Source organism: Lipotes vexillifer, unplaced genomic scaffold (assembly GCF_000442215.2).
Source record: "Lipotes vexillifer unplaced genomic scaffold, Lipotes_vexillifer_v1.1 scaffold1067, whole genome shotgun sequence".
Lineage (NCBI taxonomy): Eukaryota > Metazoa > Chordata > Mammalia > Artiodactyla > Lipotidae > Lipotes > Lipotes vexillifer.
Window position 1 is genome coordinate 491,619 of NW_006775205.1, and position 11,034 is coordinate 502,652.

Here is an 11,034-nt window from a genome sequence, read left to right on the forward strand (position 1 = left end):
CTTTCCTCCTTCCTTCCTATTTTTGTAAGAGTGATACTGATTTGTTTTCCTGGGTAAAGGAATATTTCGATCTTATTGGATCATCTGGTTGGAAGCCCAAGTTCAAATGCAGCAGATCTGGAGTGGGTACTCTGTTGCTATTGCTTACCTCTGTACCCCAGAGGCCAACAGCCTGGTACATGACCAGTGTTCAATAAATGCTTATTTAAATTTTTACAGAAGTTTGGGTTAACCCACTTTGCACAATCCTCCAAAAACCTAAAGTGTAAAGTATATTTTTCAAAGTTAGAAAGTTATGTTTTCTTTTTTCTTTATTAATTTACATTTACTGATCTCCAGGTCTTACTTCACGTGTGGAATTTCGCTAGTTCAAGAAGACAGGAAAGGGAGGGGAAACACTTTATTATACATCAATTTTGGCATGCTAGAAAGCTTTTTTCCCCCTTTCCACTCAAATTACAATTTTGAGGATCACTGGTCCACAGATGTTTCTATCTCTTCAAATTCTTGATCCAGACCAACAACTTAGAATGAACGTTTTCAGGGAGGGACTGATAGCCAGTGACTAGGAGATGGTAAGGTGTAAGTAGGCCCAGCCGGCAAGGCTCTGACAAGGGTGTACTGTGAAATGAAATCTTCCCATCAGAAGGTAAGAGGTGATAAATAGAAAGTAAAAGATGGAGATTTGAACAGGAAAAAAAGGCGACACTGGAATTAAAGACAAGACTAAATAAAGATATTTGTGCTTCATATTACAGAACCAGTTTGTAGTTTTATTTATAGAGTGACTGATTTATCATTTGCTGAGTGCCTACTATGTGATAAGGGACTCCACCAGGGGCGTCCGTAAATATTATATCAATTAATTGTAATTGAGAGTTGTACTCTGTGATCTTCTTAAGTGTACAAACTTGTTTTATTTGTTCTTCTTTTTTATTTTTATTTATTTATTTTTTTGCGGTACACAGGCCTCTCACTGTTGTGGCCTCTCCAGTTGCTGAGCACAGGCTCCGGACGCGCAGGCTCAGCGGCCATGGCTCACGGGCCCAGCCGCTCCGCGGCATGTGGGATCTTCCCAGACCGGGGCACGAACCCTCCTCCCCTGCATTGGCAGGCAGACTCTCAACCACTGAGTCACCAGGGAAACCCTGTTTTATTTCTTTTATTTTCACCTCTAACATAACCAAGCAGTGATTGTAAGGCATGCTTGTCAACTTTCTTATCTACCTTTGTATGCTTGAAGACTTTCCTGCATTATGGGTTCACTTTTCCCCTGGATGAAGCCAGAAATTCACCTTCCCAGCTCTCCTTGCTGGAATGTGACTAAGGCTCTGGATCAGATACAACTGTGTGAGATTTCAGTTCAGAAGCTAGCAAAGTGAAGATGCAGCTACAGGGTAGGATCCATCTTAGTGAGGCCAGTGTCAGGAATGTCCAGTGTGCAGAGGTGTCAGAGGCAGAGGTTCTAGTGGTGCCGTCCAGCACCAGAGATGTCATCATGGTAGCAGAGCCCAGAAGTGGCAGCCCTGGTGTCACCAGGAGAGCAGCCCTTTGCTTTAATGTGGAAGTTATTACTGGATGAGTAGTAGCCTCCAAGTGCTATTCTCTGGACCTCCCCAAAGTTCCTAGAGCTTTTCTGACTAAACCAGTTAGCATAATCCTATAATGGATTCAATCTCACGCTCAGGTTTCTAATTTCAAGACGGTGGACTGAGAATTCTTTGAAATATTCCTCTTCCACATCAAAGACCTACAAATGATAAAAAATTAAAATTGTAAATAAATATCAATGAACATACAATAATAAGTAAATAAATAACTAGATAGATAAATAAGTAAATAATACTAGCACTTGAAAACAAGAGAAAATTCTTCATGGACAGAAGCTGTGAAAAATTCTTAGTAGAAGAGATACGTTAGTCATCTACTGCCGTGTAACAAACCACCACAAAAATATCAGTGAAATATAGTAATAAACACATACTCTTCACTCATGAGCCTGAGGGGAGTCAGCTGGTGGTATTTTTTTCAAGTGAGGGGATGGGAGTTGGCTGGCATATAGCTGATCTAAGCTGGGCTCAGTTTTCTTGGCTCTTGGCCACAGGCTTAGTTTAGATCTTTCTTCCCATTTTCTCTTTCTTCTAGGACCAGCAACTGTTCAGGGCGTGTGCTTCTCATGGGGATGACAAAAGTTTAAGAAAGCAAGATTAACCATGAAAGCAGGTCACTAATTTTATTAGTCTTTTTTTTTTTAAATATCTTTATTGGGGTATAATTGCTTTACAATGGTGTGTTAGTTTCTGCTTTATAACAAAGTGAATCAGTTATATGTATACATATGTTCCCGTATCTCTTCCCTCTTGCGTCTCCCTCCCTCCCACCCTCCCTATCCCACCCCTCCAGGCGGTCACAAAGCACCAAGCTGATCTCCCTGTGCTCTGCGGCTGCTTCCCACTAGCTATCTACCTTACGTTTGTTAGTGTATATATGTCCACGCCTCTCTCTCGCTTTGCCACAACTCACCCTTCCCCCTCCCCATATCCTCAAGTCCGTACTCTAGTAGGTTTGTGTCTTTATTCCTGTCTTACCTCTAGGTTCTTCGTGACATTTGTTTTTTCTTAAATTCCATATATATGTGTTAGCATATGGTATTTGTCTCTCTCTTTCTGACTTACTCCATTCTGTATGACAGACTCTAGGTCTATCCACTTCATTACAAATAGCTCAATTTCGTTTCTTTTTATGGCTGAGTAATATTCCATCGTATATATGTGCCACATCTTCTTTATCCATTCATCCGATGATGGGCACTTAGGTTGTTTCCATCTCCGGGCTATTGTAAATAGAGCTGCAATGAACATTTTGGTACATGACTCTTTTTGAATTATGGTTTTCTCAGGGTATATGCCCAGTAGTGGGATTGCTGGGTCATATGGTAGTTCTATTTGTAGTTTTTAAGGAACCTCCATACTGTTCTCCATAGTGGCTGTACCAATTCACATTCCCACCAGCAGCGCAAGAGTGTTCCCTTTTCTCCACACCCTCTCCAGCATTTATTGTTTCTAGATTTTTTGATGGTGGCCATTCTGACTGGTGTGAGATGATATCTCATTGTAGTTTTGATTTGCATTTCTCTAATGATTAATGATGTTGAGCATTCTTTCATGTGTTTGTTGGCAGTCTGTATATCTTCTTTGGAGAAATGTCTATTTAGGTCTTCTGCCCATTTTTGGATTGGGTTGTTTGTATTTTTGATATTGAGCTGCATGAGCTGCTTGTAAATTTTGGGAATTAATCCTTTGTCAGTTGCTTCATTTGCAAATATTTTCTTCCTTTCTGAGGGTTGTCTTTTGTTCTTGTTTATGGTTTCCTTTGTTCTGCAAAAGCTTTGAAGTTTAATTAGGTCCCATTCGTTTATTTTTGTTTTTATTTCCATTTCTCTAGGAGGTATTTCCATTTCTCTAGGAGGTTTATTAGTCTTGCTAACAACATTTCATTGGCCAGTGAAAGTCACATGGCCAAGTCTAACATCGAATGATCAAGGATGTATATTCATTCCATGGAGGTTGGACATGGGGGGAGTGAATATTTGCTGAAAAGTGTAATACCATGAGACATCATAGCTGTTAATGAAGGTTATCACCCAGCCCAATTCCCATAAGGGACAGCCTAAAACTCCCTAAATATTTGAGCAAGGCCCAGATTACAAAATAGACCAAAACCTAAAAACTGTAAGAGTGATTATATGAGGAAATAGAATAATTCAGAATAGGCAAAATAAAACTTTTAAAAGTGTACTCAATATTATTTGAAAGATAAAGAAGAGGAATTAAATCTAAAGTGGCATATGTGGAAAGACTAAGCAGGTAATAAACATCTTCAGATATTTAAAAAATAAAAAAATATATAACTGTTAGAATAGAAAACTCAATAGATGCACTCAACTGACAGATGGATACAGCTGAATAATGTATTTGTAAGTTTGAATATAGTAATATTGAATGAATTCATGAATGAGGAGCTCAAAGGAGAACCTTATTGGATCATGCAGTCCAATGTTTCCCAGTGTTCAACATGTGTCAGTATCCCTTTGTGGCCAAATTTACTCAATTATACATAAATATCCCAAATCTGTTCCACAGCCTCACTTCCTAGTGCAAGCCACCTTTACCTTTGACCAGAACTCGTGATGTCACTTGCTTCCTGGTCTCCCCTCATCTACTCCTGCCCTGTCCTGATCCATATAAAGCCTATGTCACTATCTTCTCTTTTTAGAGTTCTTTAGTGGTTTCCCATTACACTCAGGATCAAGTCCCACATGTGCAGCGCTGTCTACAGGATTCTGTATGCACTCCCAGTCTCATTTCTCACCACTTTCCACATTGCTTATTGCGTGTCAATTGTGCTAGCCTCCTCTTAGTTTCTCAAATCAGTCAGAATAGTTCTGGACTATTGCCCAAGTTGCTCCCTCTGTTCAGGATATTCAAATCACTTCCATTCTCCAATTTGTTTGGCAAATTCCTCCTTTCTCTTGAATCAGTTTAACCTCATCTTAAATAGGTCAGTTTAAATATCACTTCCCAGCCTCCCCAGGCTAGACTAGTTTTCCTCATTATATACTCTCATGGCACCTGTTGCCTCTCCTTTGTGCCACTAGTCACAATCATAATTATGATTATGAAATGTGCTATGCTTTGTTTAACATCTGTTTCTCCAATGTGACTACAGGATATTAAAGGGTGGGGACTGTGACATTTTTGTTCAGTGCTGTAACATGAACTCCCAACCCACTACTGAGCAAGAAATATGAATGAATGTGTGTTTAAATAACAGATATATCAGGGTTTACCCAACTGAATTGTGAATATATACCACTGGACTTTGTGAACTTTTGTGATTAATCGACTAAATCCTACATAGCCATAAAAGGAAGAGGTGTAGGAAATTTTCTAGTATTTGGCTTACCAAGAATAGGAAAATTAGTTTGTCTCTTATCCTAAGATTGACTCTTAGGTAATCAACTTGTATCATACTAATGTTGAGCTTTATCAGTGAATTAAATGGTCATTTCAGTGGTATTACCTAGTCTTCAGGAAATACACTCCTTCCTTCTCCACATTAATTATAGTAACTTTACCATCCCCCTCTTCACAGCGTCTATCAAGCTTGAAGCACCACCAGGGATACCATAGCAGACATTTTTAGTTGCCTACCTAACATCCTACCCACTTTGTAAATAGAAACCCAATTTTGTTCAGGTCTTCAATTGCAGCTCAAGCTCCAGTCCTAGGGTGTCTCGACTAGTCTCAACCAACTACGGTAATTAATTATGGATACATTTTCACTAAAGAAAACTGAAAACTCTAGAAAAGTAGAAAACATATTGTTGTTTCACTGTGCAAATGCAGCCACTTTGAATATTTTGTTGAAATTTCTTCCAGTCTTTTTTTATGCATCAGTGAATTGTTTCAGCTAATAGCATTCATGCTTGTTTACTTATAATATATTGTAACCTTGTTTTCTAAATAATTACATAGTTTTAATTTATTTTCAGTGGCTGTATATTCCATTGAGAAATTGTTTCTTAACTAACACAGACATATTATTTGTATCAGTTTCCTAGGGCTACAGTAACAAATTATCACAAACCAGGTGGATTTAAACAATAGAAATGTATGCTGTAACAGTTCTGGAGGCTGAAAGTCCAAGATCAAGGTGTCAGCAGGGCCATGCTCTCTCTGAAGTCTCTAGGGGAGAATCTATTCCATGCCTCTCTCCTAGCTTCTGGTATTGTCAGCAATCCTTGGCATGCCTTGGTTTGCACATGCATTACTCCAATCTCTGTCTCTATCTTCACAGGACCTTCCAGTGTGGTTCTGTATCTCCTCTTTTCATAGGGACACCAGGCGTATTGGATTAGGGCCCTCTCTAACTCAGTCTGACCTAATCTTAACTTGATTACATCAGTGAAGACCTTGTAAAATAAGGTAAAAATAAGGTACGCATCACAGGTGGTGGAGGTTAGGTCTTGACTACACCTTTTGGGGAGATAGAATTCAACCCGTTACATCATTCTTCTGAAGTTGAAGAGTTGTTATTATTTTTCACTATTATATGTACCACAGCATTTAACATCTTCATTCATAGAGTGTTTTCTACATCTAGAATTATTTAATTAAGATAGATTCCCAGAAGTGGACTTTCTGGGTCAAAGTATGCAAATGAGCATTTAAAAGTTTTTCTACAAATCGCTATGTTCCTTTCCAAACCTATTGATTTAAGTTGCCATCAGTAATATACAGGGAGTTTGTTTTACCTCACTCTTGCCATTGTATGGATTTTTAAGTTTTTTTCCTCTTTTAAGGACATACACACATAAAATGGCTAATCAGCAAAAAATAGTAACTTATAATGTGCATTGAGGTTGAACATTTTCTTATATTTTATTTGCTAATTACATTTCCCTTTCTTGTGAATTTTTCTTTCCTTCACTAACTTATCTATGGGAGTCTTCATGCTTTTCTTATTTGTTTCTTACATTGGTTGAATTATTTTTCCTAGTCTTCTGGTTATCATTATATATTTGTTTTTACCCTGCAAAGATTTTAATTGATACACAGTTGCCTACAAGAGTGATTTTCAAAATGTAAACATTAGGTGTAATGCAAGTATGAACCCATAAGGTTGGGTGTTTCCTGTGTACTGTACCAGGCAGGATCTGTCTATCTTTCCCTCTATGAATTATTTTATCATTCCTGAGAATAGAAAACTTTCTCCCTCCAAAACAAGGAAATTAAATGGAATCCTCTTTTAACTTTTATTTATATACGTTATACTCTCTAATTAATCAGAAATGGCTTTTGGTATGTGGAATGATGTAATTATCTAAATATATTGTGTTCCAAATTGTTAGCTGATTGTCCTAGCACTGTTCATTGAAAAATCCTAGCTTTCCTGGGAATTGACTTATGATGAATTATTTATCATATAGTAGGATATGATACATAATAGGATCATTTTTCTGGGTTATTGTCCTTAATGCTACTTTTGCACCAGTGTCACATTATTTCAATTGTTATAACTTTATAAAATGTGGTGTACTTCCCATTTAAAAATTTCTTGAATATCCTGTTTATTTTTATAGGTTAATCTTAGAATCATTTTGTCAAAGTTGGGGTGGGATTTTTATTAACATTGTAGCAAGCCACACATTCATTTAAGAATTTAAAACTGCAACACTCAGCACCACCAGTGGTCTGCCTCCTTTTATGTAAGGTTTCTTTCATAGAGCCTCTCAAAGTCTCACAGCTTTCTTTATATAGGTCATACAGTTTCCATCAGAATTATTTATGATGTATTATTTTTGTTGCTACTGGAGATAAGATTTTTAATTTTTTTTTACATTATTTTTGGTAATCTTTATTTGTTTATTTTGGATTCAAACTCCTAAATTTTATTAAATTTTGATACTTTCTACCACATTCCTTTGGATTTTCTATGTATATAAGTACATGATCTATAAAGAAAAAACTTTTCTCTTTTCAATATTTATCTTTGTTTTTTTCTTCCCCCCCTTTGGTCAGAATTTCTCAAACGATGTAAAATATAAAGATAAAAAGCTTGTTTTTCTGGTTCTTGATTTTGCTATTTTACTTTTAAGTGACTGTCAACTATTACCGTGAAATATATTTTCTTTTTCATGGTAAGCAGCTTTTCTTATATTCCTACTTGAATTTTTTAAATAGAAATTGGTCACAAATTTTATAAAGTGCCTTTGTACCATTTATTCAAATGATATACTTTTTGTTGCCTTTGACCTATTGCTGTAATATATATTAATAATAGCTTATTATTTGCAAATCTTTGCTGAAGTTCTACATTACATCATGTATAGCCCTGGTCCTGGTGGACTTTAAAAAAATATACAGTTGAATTGTGCTTACTATTTCATTAGATTAATTATTAACAATGAGCTTGTTTATCATTAATTACGAATAGAACAGCCTCAACTCTTTGTTTTTTGTCACATAGACCTTACCTCATATAAAAGAAAGAATTTTATGACCCAGAGAGTTGGTCTGGTGAAAGAATCTGGGGGCTTCTCCAAAGTGAAGATGTTACTCATTTATTTATTCATCAATCTGGGCACTTATTTATCCATCTGAGGTAAATTCACAAGTATCCTCTGAGCAGTTCCTAGGCTGGACAGGAGAAGAGGTTCTAAGCTTAGTCTCCGCTGCCAGAAAGACTTGAGTTCACAACCTGGCTCTGGTATTTACTGGTATGTGAACTTGGGCAAGTTTCTAACGTTGAAAAGCCTCAAGTTTTCTAACGTTGAAAAGCCTCAATTTTCCTAACCTTGAAACGCCTCAAGCTTCCTCCTCTGCAAAACAGGCATAATAAATAGCACCTACTTGAGGGTACATATGAAAATAGTGGTTATAAAGCTTTTGACAGTGTCTTTACATGCCATCCTCAATCCATGTTATTGGGATGCTCTTACTACATCCTGGAGACAAAGAGGAAGGGGTCTGGGCTCTATGCTGGGTGGCAGAGGTTATGTGCTAACTGCTGACCATCTAGAGCTTCTCAGGCCTCCACTTTCCCAAACTGCATAATTAGAATCCATTTCTCTTCCTATTCCTCCAGCCGGCACACACACTCCCCATCTCCCACCCCTCTTATTCCTCATGTGAAGTCTGCTGGATAAGCACTAGACCAGCTTGAAGATTATCGATAGCCAGGTCACCTGTGCCATGACACCTGACGATTTCTTGGCTGAGGAAGTTGTGGTGAATATATTGCGTTAAATGTAATAACGGGGCCATACCCTGAATACTCACTTCCAAGGAAAAGCTCTCACCTGACGTTTTCAAGCATATGCATCGGTAGCCTGAGCTGCAGAAAAGACTCAGAACATTCAGATGGCTGCACTTCCTCCAAAGCCAACCCGACGTCCCTTTGCACAAGCTAAGTGTCAGAGGTCTTGGCCTTGATGGCCTTTAAACAAGTGCCCTCTTCATGGAACATGCTCCATCAGTATCACCAAGGATGGCCGGCTATTGTCTTCCTGTTGATTGAGATGATTTATTGTGTTTTACAAAAATGCCTTAGTGTTCTGACCTCCCCACGTTTGGAGAAGCTTAGCTAAGTTGTCTTGTGTCCTTGCCTTCTGCTCCAACCCTTTATAATAAGTCACATTCAGAAGACCCACCATCCCCACTCTCCTACCCGGGGGTAACCTAGATCTCTCCAGTGCTGAATGGTATCAGCCGGGAAACATGAGGTTTGCTTTGCACATTGTGTCAGCTGCAGACGTAATTCAGTAAACTACCCCAGACACAGGATGTCAACAAGTGATGCTTCTATTTACCACCTCTCAGCGATCCTGTTGGCAAATAGTGCTGAGGAGAAGCTGGGGAGATTTCAATGGCTTGGGGCACGTTTCTCAGCCCCTTGGTCCCCCTGCATCTTGCCTCGTCCTTCCCCTTTCTCTCTGGGTTGTGCTGGGTGCCCCCAAGATTTCTAAGACCAATTAGCAGGTCCGAAACTGTCAAGGCATATTGACCCGCACAATCACAGTATTTACTGTCACCATAATTTCTCGTAATATTGAGGCTTATACTGGCCCTCTCCGTGGCTTTGTTCAAAGCCTGCTGGCGACAAGGTCATTTATATATTGTAATCAGAATTCTTGAGCTGAACCATTTTTAAATTATGGCTTAGGTAGTGGGAGTTGTGCAGGTTGGGAAAGGAGGCCAGCTGGGAGTTAGCATCTCTTTGATCACAAGGGTGAATGATTTGCTTTGATCACAGAGACAGCAGTTCATAAAAGAGTCTGGTCTCTTCCTGAAATTTGCAGGTAAACAGAGGGATCATTTGAAATGATTATGGAATGAGCAATTCAGATCCCAGACAAAGGTCTTCTTTGAAATGGATTTAGGGGCTATTGATTAACATAGCACAGGGGACTGCATGGATGAATAAAGGTGACTTTAGTCCCCAGGGAAGGTGCATTAATAGGTCACCGGATTGGTCCTCTGGGGTTAGATTTCCAAGTCTAACCTGGTGCCTACAGGATGTTCAGGTGAATCAGTAAAAAATGAACAACACAGGTAACCTCGAAGGGAAGAACTCCTTAAAAAGAAGATGCTAACAGTAGAAAGCTTGCAGTCTTTGGAGTCACGGGAACCTGAGATAAACTTCTTGCCTCTCCATTTATTTATTATGTGTAGTTCCAGGGGCTAGTTGCTTAAGCATTTCTGTACTAAGTATCTTTATTTGTACAAATTGGATATAAATACTTCACTGGTTCTTTTTAGGGTTTAATGATGCGCCTTTTGAGAAAGGAGCCCTGCTAGGTGCCAGGCATCTTACGTGTCCTAAGTAGGACTGGAAAATCCTCCAATTGTATCCCTATGCTGCCTAGAGGAAGCTCTGTAACGTCTTCTCAGCGTGCACCCATCACCTTCATAGACTACTTGATTGTCCCAAGTAAATTGTTTTGAAGTGATATTTTTAATTGTTTTCTGATGGGACTTGTTTGAACATTTATATGCAAGAGTTGCATTTGTTTAAAGTGTTTGAGTTTTGGGAGGTTCTAAGGGGTACTGCCACATGGGGGAACCATTTAACCACTGGTGGTCAGTTTTAGAAATATTGGCTGAGCAGGGTTTAAAGTATTGAAATACTGCTGCTTGTGAATCTGGGGTGTGTGATTTGGTTAGTTTCCCAGCATGACCTTCTGATACTAGTCAATTGCCATCTGACTTCAACATACAAATAAGTCACTGGGACCTGATAGTCATTGCAAAAAAGACATTGGTTCTTTTTTGTAAGAACCAAAAGTAAGCCAGTCACCTTGGGCAAAAAGGCAAAGGCCCAGAGTCCCTTCTGCCTTGAGACTTCTCAAACACTTGGCTCCTAGGGACGAATCTCCATCTGAAGAGTGGTCCCATCAGACTGCTTTCCCCGTTCCTCTCCTCACAGCCTCCTGCAGCTCTGCTTCTGGCTACTTGCACTTCTGTGCCATGG